An 8,109-nucleotide genomic window follows, 5' to 3' on the forward strand; every position below is an offset into this window, starting at 1 on the left:
TGATCTACGGACCGTAGGTCCATCCACGGTCCGTAGATCAGCAGGCATGGTATTGAGGACACATCAGGGAAATCTGACCAAGTGTGGAACCACGGTGCCCATTGATGGTCCGTAGATTGATCTAATGACCGTACTGTTGATTCGTAGAGTGCTTTCCTTAATTCGTTTCCCTTTTTATTTAGGAGTTGTTTTCTATAAATAGGGCTTGTAAACCTCGTTTTTGGGGGTTAGACATTATTATTCTAGTTTTACTTTGTAACTTTGGAGATTAGTTTGCAACCCTAGCAATTATTGATTTCCCAAGTTCGTTTTGAAGATTTTGGCTTTGCAATTCAAGTTAATTTTCTGGGTTTATTATTATCTTTACGTAAGTTCATGATTTCTCCCTCTACAATTATGAATTGTGTTCTTGCCAATATGAGTAACTAAATTCACAACTAGGGTTGTGGGAACCATGATCGATTAACAAAGTATGAATAGTAAATAAGCAATTCTTGACTAGTATTTTGCATGCATTGATAATTCTTTCGTTTAGAAGTCTTTTTAACGGTGGCCAACGTTAGAACTCGCCTTGTTACTACTTGCCGGACCAAGGAGGTAATCAATAAGAAAAGAATTATCAACATAGATTTAGTGTGATACTATCTAATAGGCTAGTGTCGATTGGTGCGAAGTAATAACTAAGCCAAACATCGATTATGATGTCTAATATGAGGTAAAGGTAAGGGTTAGTAAATTATACACACGTAGCCGGACCAAGGTGCGGGGTGAAATTCTCTAGATGCCGGACCAAGGATTTAGAGATACCTAACTTATCACTTTGCATGTAATACACTAGAAAAGGATTGCTATGACTAGGATTACTGCGTTATAAGATTGTGGGGAACACATATACCCTAGTTATTTCTCTTATCTTGATAACAACCAAAGTTGAGTTTGATTATTGATTACTTATTAAGTTCTTACTATTTGTTTTACACAAACACAACCCCCCTTTTTTACCTGTTTCTGGAAATAATTTGACTAATTGAATATAATTGTTGGTTAAAGTAAAGTCTAAACCATTTTCCTCGTGGGATCGATCCCAACCTACACGTTGGGTTCTTTACGTGATAACGATCGCTTATACTTCTGTAAGGAGGTGTAATTTGAGCGTATCAGCGATTCGTTGAGATCACTTTGCGCTACAGACAGCTTTGGTGAGCCTCTTTGCCTTCCAGAAGATTTCACTATTTACTTTCATGTTATTGATGAGTTGTCTTGGGTCTTGTTCCGACTTCTATCCTAGTATTAGAGGCTTCATAGATAATTAAAGTTGATGAGTCTCTCAGTATTTCCCTTTTGTTTGAGACATTTTGAGATTGTTGTGCAAAGTATTATAATTATTGCACTGAAGTATTTTCAGATAGTTGAGTTAAGTATTTACTTGAGTTTGAATGTTATATGTTCTATTTTAAAGCTTCCTTATGCTTGAGTAAGTCTTCTGCTAAATAGTTAGTCATGCCAAGAGTTCGCTTGGAGAGAAAAAATGGTTCTTGAGTGCCGGTCACGTCCAGGTATTGGCTCAGGGTGTGACAAACTTGGTATTAGAGCACAGAGTTCAAGAGTCCTAAGGTATTTATGAAGCCGTTTCTGTAGAGTCATAGTTATCAGGTGAAGCGCACGCACATCTATAATTGGGAGGCAACAACATTTAGGAACATTTCACTTTCTTCTTACTCCTGTCCGTGCGATAGAGTTCAACTCTATAAAAGTTTCCTCTAACTAGTGATTACGCGTGTCTTTTCAGATCATGCCTCCACAAAAAGCTGTGCGAGGATGTCCTTTTATGAGGAATGCTAATCCTCAAGGTCAAAAAGCTCCCAATGCACCAGAAGTGCAACCCCCTCAAGGTGATGTAACCAATGCTGAGTTTAGGAATGTTATTCAGATGTTGACTCAGGTTGTTACAGCTCTGGTCAACAAGTAGTAGGTCGTCAGGATGTGGCTGATACATCAAGGATCCGTGAGTTTTTGATGAAGAATCCCCGAGAGTTCACAGGGTCGAAGGTCACTGAGGATCCGAAGAACTTAGTGGAAGAACTTCAAAAAATGTTTGAGGTCATGCGTGTTGCTGATGCAAAGCGTGTGGAGTTGGCTTTTTATTAGCTCAAAGGTGTCGCTAGGATATGGTATGATCAGTGGAAGAAGAACAGGGCAGATGAAACACCACTTTTGAGTTGGACTGTGTTTGGAGATGCTTTCTTGGGGCGCTTGTTTCCCCGAGATCTAAGGGAAGCAAAGGTAAGAGAGTTTCTTAGCAGAAGTCTATGAGTGTGCATGAGTACAACCTCAAGTTCACTCAACTTTCCCGCTATGCTCCGAAGATGGTGGCTGATATGAGAAATATAATGAGTTGTTTGTGTCTGGGCTATCCCGTTTATCTAATAAGGAGGGGAGAGCAGCTATGTTGATAGGGGACATGTACATAGTTAGGCTTATGATTCATGTGCAACAGGTAGAGGAGGACAAGTTGAAATATAGGGAAGAGTTCTGCAGTAAGAGGGCTAAGATAGCAAATCATGAGTCTGGCCAGCAAAAGACTGGTAATGGGCATCGGCCATCCTTTCAGCAAAGGTCATCTAGACTCGCTTCATCATCAGCTAGTGCACATGCACCAAGAAATAAGACTGATCACAGGAATCAAAGTTCTTAGAATTTCAGAGCTTAGGGTGCTCAGTCGTAGGGTAGTGTAGAGAAGGGGTTTCAGAGCCAACTTTTTGCTAAGTGTGGTAGAACCCATCCAAGAGAATGTCGTGATGGCTCCAATAACTGCTTCAAGTGTGGTCAGACGGGTCATTCCACGAGAGAGTGCCCAAAGAACAGGCAGGGTAATGGGGGCAACAAAGCCCAATCTTTTTCAGTGGCTCCAGCAGACGGAGCCGCTCCGAGAGGAGTTACTTCAGGGACATACGGAGGAACAAACTGTCTGTATGTTATGGCTAGTCTCCAGGATCAGGAGAACTCGCTAGATGTTGTCACTAGTATGCTTAAATTATTTTCTATCGATGTGTATGTCTTACTTGATCCAGGGGCAATTTTGTCTTTTGTGAATCCTTATGAGCCACTCTTAGAGTGGAGGAGTAGTTTAGCAGTGCCTAAGGGTCGTTTCATTTCATACCTTAAGGCGAGAAAGTTAGTCTCTAACGGGTGCATTTATCACTTAGTCCGAGTTAATGACTCTAGTGTTAAGACACCGTCTATTTAGTCAGTTCCAGTTATGAGTGAGTTTCCAGAGGTCTTTCCAGACGATCTTCCCGGAGTCCCTCCAGAGAGAGAAATAGACTTTAGAATAGATATCCTTCCTGATACTCAACCCATTTCCATTCCGCCATATAGAATGGCTCCAGCTGAGTTAAAAGAGTTAAAAGAGCAGTTGAGAGATCTTCTTCATAAGGGTTTCATCTGACCGAGTGTCTCACCTTGGGGCGCTCCGGTCTTATTCCTGAGAAAGAAAGATGGTTCATTTAGGATATGTGTCGATTACCGCCAGTTGAACAAGGTCACCATAAAGAATAAATATCCCCTTCTGAGAATTAATAACCTTTTCGACCAACTTCAGGGTGCCACTTGTTTCTCTAAGATAAACCTCAAATCTGGCTATCATCAGTTGAGAGTGAGAGAAAGTGACATCCCGAAGATAGCATTTAGGACCCGTTATGGTCATCATGAGTTCCTTGTTATGTCCTTTGGTTTGATTAATGCTCCTGCAACATTCATGGATCTCATGAACATAGTATATAAGCAATATATGGATATGTTTGTTATTGTATTCATCGACGACATCTTGATCTACTCAAGGAATGAGGATGATCATGACAATCATCTCAGAATAGTCCTTCAAACTCTCAAAGATCGAGAGTTATATGCCAAGTTTTCTAAGAGTGAGTTCTGACTTGAATCTATGGCGTTCTTAGGCCACATTATGTCTGGGTGAATGAATTCGAGTTGACACTCAGAAGATTGAAGCAGTGCAGAAATGCCCCGACCCACGTCTCTAACTGACATAAGGAGTTTCTTGGGATTGGTTGGTTACTACAGAAGGTTTGTAGAGGCGTTTTTATCTATTTCATCCCCGTTGACTAAGTTGACTCAGAAAACATCGAAGTTTTAATGGTCTAAAGCTTGTGAGAAAAGCTTCCAGGAATTGAAAACTCGGTTAACTACTGCTCTAGTGTTGACCCTACTAGAGGGTACAAAAGGTTTGTCGTCTGTTTTGATTCCTCCAGAGTGGGGATTGGTCGTGTGTTGATGCAGAAATGTAAGGTTATAGCCTATGCCTCCAGACAACTTAAGATTCACGAGAGGAACTACCCGTCTCATGATCTCGAGTTGGAGCAGTAGTTTTTACTCTCAAGATATGGCGCCACTACCTCTATGGTGTTGATGTGGATGTATTCACAGACCACAAGAGTCTCCAGTATGTTTTCAGTCAGAAGGAACTTAATCTCAGACAAAAGAGGTGGTTAGACTTGCTCAAGGATTACTACATGTGTATCCTCTATCAACCAAGTAAGACTAATGTTGTTGTTGATGCTATGAGCAGGTTGTCCATGGGGAGTACTGCTCATGTTAAGGAAGGCAAGAAAGAATTGGCTAAGGAAGTTCACAGACTTGCACATTTGGGAGTCCGTTTGTTGGATTTCAATGAAGGTGGAGTTGTTGTGCTGAATGCGACTATTAGTGTTAGAAGTGAAAGAGAAACAAGTCAAAGACCTCGTCTTACTTGAACTAAAGGCAAATGTTCATGAGCAGAAGGTGATGACTTTTGAACAAGGGGGAGATAGTGTGTTGATATATCAAGGTAGATTGTGTGTTCCAAAGGTGGATGAGCTCCAAGAGAGGATCATGAAAGAAGCTCATAGCTCGAGATATTCGATCCATCGAGGTTCCACAAAGATGTATCATGACTTGAGTGAAGTCTATTTGTGGAATAGTATGAAGAGGTGCATTGCAGATTTTGTAGCTAAGTGCCAAATTGCCAGCAAGTCAAGGTAGAACACCAAAGGCCATGTGGTGTGGCTCAGAACATAGCTCTTCCGGAATGGAAGTGGGAGATGATTAATATGGACTTCATTACTGGTTCATCGCGATCTCGCAAGCAACATGATTTGATTTGGGTGATTGTAGATCGGATGACTAAATCAGCCCATTTCTTGCTGATAAAGACTACCAATTCAGCAGAAGATTGTGCAAGTTTATACATCTGTGAGATAGTCCGACTTTACGGAGTCCCTTTGTCCATCATTTCAGATAGGGACGCGCAGTTTACCGCTTAGTTTTGGAAGTCATTTCAGAAAGGTTTGGGTTCGAAGGTAAAACTTAGTACTGCTTTTCATCCTATGGTCAAGCGGAGCGCACTATTCATACACTAGAGGATATGTTGAGAGCATGTGTATTGGATTTCAAAGGGAATTGGGATGACCACTTGCCTCTTATAGATTTTGCATACAATAATAACTATCACTCCAGTATTCACATGGCTCCTTATGAGGCTCTTTATGAGCGAAGGTGTAGGTCTCCTATTGGTTCGTTTGAGGTTGGTGAAGCTGAGTTGATAGGACCAGACTTAGTTCATCAATCCATGGAGAAGGTTAAAATAATCCAAGGGAGGTTGAGAACAGCATAGAGAAATCCTATACAGATGTTAGGAGAAGAGATTTGGAGTTCGAGGTTAATGATTGGGTCAATTTGAAGGTTTCACCTATGAAGGGTGTTATGAGATTTGGTAAGAAGGGAAAGATCAGTCCCCGATACATTGGTCCTTATAGGATATCCAAAAGAGTTGGCTATGTGGCTTATGAGTTGGAGCTACCATCAGAGTTGGCAGCAGTCTATCCGGTATTTCATATCTCTATGCGAAAGAAGTGTTTGGGAGTTACTTCACTTATTGTGCCTATCAAGAATATTGGTATCAAGGACAATCTATCTTATGAGGAGATTTTGGTCCAGATTCTTGATCGCCAGATTTGCAAGTTGAGAACCAAAGAGGTTGCATCAGTCAAAGTCTTATGGCGAACCGAGTTTGTTAAGGAGGCTACATGGGAGGCCGAGGAAGATATGAAGAAGAGATACCCTCATCTCCTTTCCTCCAAGTTAGTTCCAGTCCAAGGTATTAACTTTTCCTAAAGTACTCATTCAATTCAGTCCCTTCTTCATTATTTTGAGTTCATGAGTTTTAATGGGTATGTTGCACAAATTTAGGGTTGTTAAACATTTCCCTACCCTTTCCATGCTCAGTTCATCCATCATTCGAGGACGAATGATTCCAAGGGTGAGATATTGTAACACCCCAAAAAATTCTACACTAAGGCCCGATGTCACACCCCAAACTCAAGGGGCGCAACTGGCTCCTAATGCCAAAACTCAGGCCCGACCCGACCCTGCTGAACCATTTGCTACTAGTGCATGGCAGCCACACGCAATCAAGAAATTAAACAAGTATATCTCGGCTTAAAACTAAGCCATCGGCCAGCAAGGCCCCTGCCAACTGATCTATAAAAGAAACAGCTACTCCCAGGAGATTATATAAATAAATAGCCAACTAGCATAGAAGTCCAGATTGGGCCGTCGAGGCCACCATGATATCTATACCAAAACTAAAAGCAGGTATATATCAATACAATACTTCAAACAGCTCACAAGCTTCAGCAAACCAACCACATAGGTCAGTATGGCCATAACGTAGCTATACACCCCACACACTAGTCTGCAAGCCTCTAAGAGTAGTAAAGATTAGCGGGACAGGGCCCCAGCCTACCCATAAAGATATATGCAACAAAAGGTAACAAACCTCCCAACTCTGGCAGCTCCGGAGGAAAGGGGCTAGCCAACCGGATAAAAGTCAATCCTGTTGCTGAGGAGGTCTACTCAGTCGTTTGTCAGGACCTGCATGCATTAATGCAGCGCCCCCAGGCAATAGGGTGTCAGTACAAAATAATGTACAGAGTATGAAAGGCAATAAATAGTCTATGATGAAGTATTCTGATATACTGGAATAATCTGATAAATAAATCAAGGATAAGATAAGTGTACTGACCTGCTCCTAAATCTAAACTTATCAAAAATAATAAAACAATAACCTAACCAAACCCTCATAAGCTCGGTAGGTACAAACAACACACAAGACCACCTACTCAGGCCCCCATAAGCCCGAAAGGTGCCAATCAGCCTATATACCCCTACCAGTAGTCCCCTAGCCCCGTAGGCAATCACATAGCCCTCTTAGACATTAATATAGCCCCGTAGGCAGCACATAGCTCTCTTAGGCATCAACGTAGCTTATAGACAACTCATAGCCCTCTTAGGCAACAACATGGCCCTGTAGGAAGCACATAGCCTTCTTAGATGTCAATATAGCTCTGTAGGCTAGCCCTGTTAGGCATCCATATAGCCCTGTTAGGCATCCATATAGCCCTGTTAGGCATCCATATAGCCCTGTTAGGCATCCATATAGCCCTGTTAGGCATCCATATAGCCCTGTTAGGCATCCATATAGCCCTGTTAGGCATCCATATAGCCCTGTTAGGCATCCATATAGCCCTGTTAGGCATCCATATAGCCCTGTTAGGCATCCATATAGCCCTGTTAGGCATCCATATAGCCCTGTTAGGCATCCATATAGCCCTGTTAGGCATCCATATAGCCCTGTTAGGCATCCATATAGCCCTGTTAGGCATCCATATAGCCCTGTTAGGCATCCATATAGCCCTGTTAGGCATCCATATAGCCCTGTTAGGCATCCATATAGCCCTGTTAGGCATCCATATAGCCCTGTTAGGCATCCATATAGCCCTGTTAGGCATCCATATAGCCCTGTTAGGCATCCATATAGCCCTGTTAGGCATCCATATAGCCCTGTTAGGCATCCATATAGCCCTGTTAGGCATCCATATAGCCCTGTTAGGCATCCATATAGCCCTGTTAGGCATCCATATAGCCCTGTAGGCAGAACATAGCCCTTCTAGGCATAGATCACATTCCTGCAGCTAACCACAATAGCCCCAAGGGCAACAACAAACAATTAACTAGGCTGAAGGCGAGCAATTTAGCTATAAACAATATATATAT

The sequence above is a fragment of the Solanum tuberosum genome, unplaced genomic scaffold, assembly GCF_000226075.1.
Source record: "Solanum tuberosum cultivar DM 1-3 516 R44 unplaced genomic scaffold, SolTub_3.0 scf00276, whole genome shotgun sequence".
In the NCBI taxonomy this organism is placed as follows: domain Eukaryota; kingdom Viridiplantae; phylum Streptophyta; class Magnoliopsida; order Solanales; family Solanaceae; genus Solanum; species Solanum tuberosum.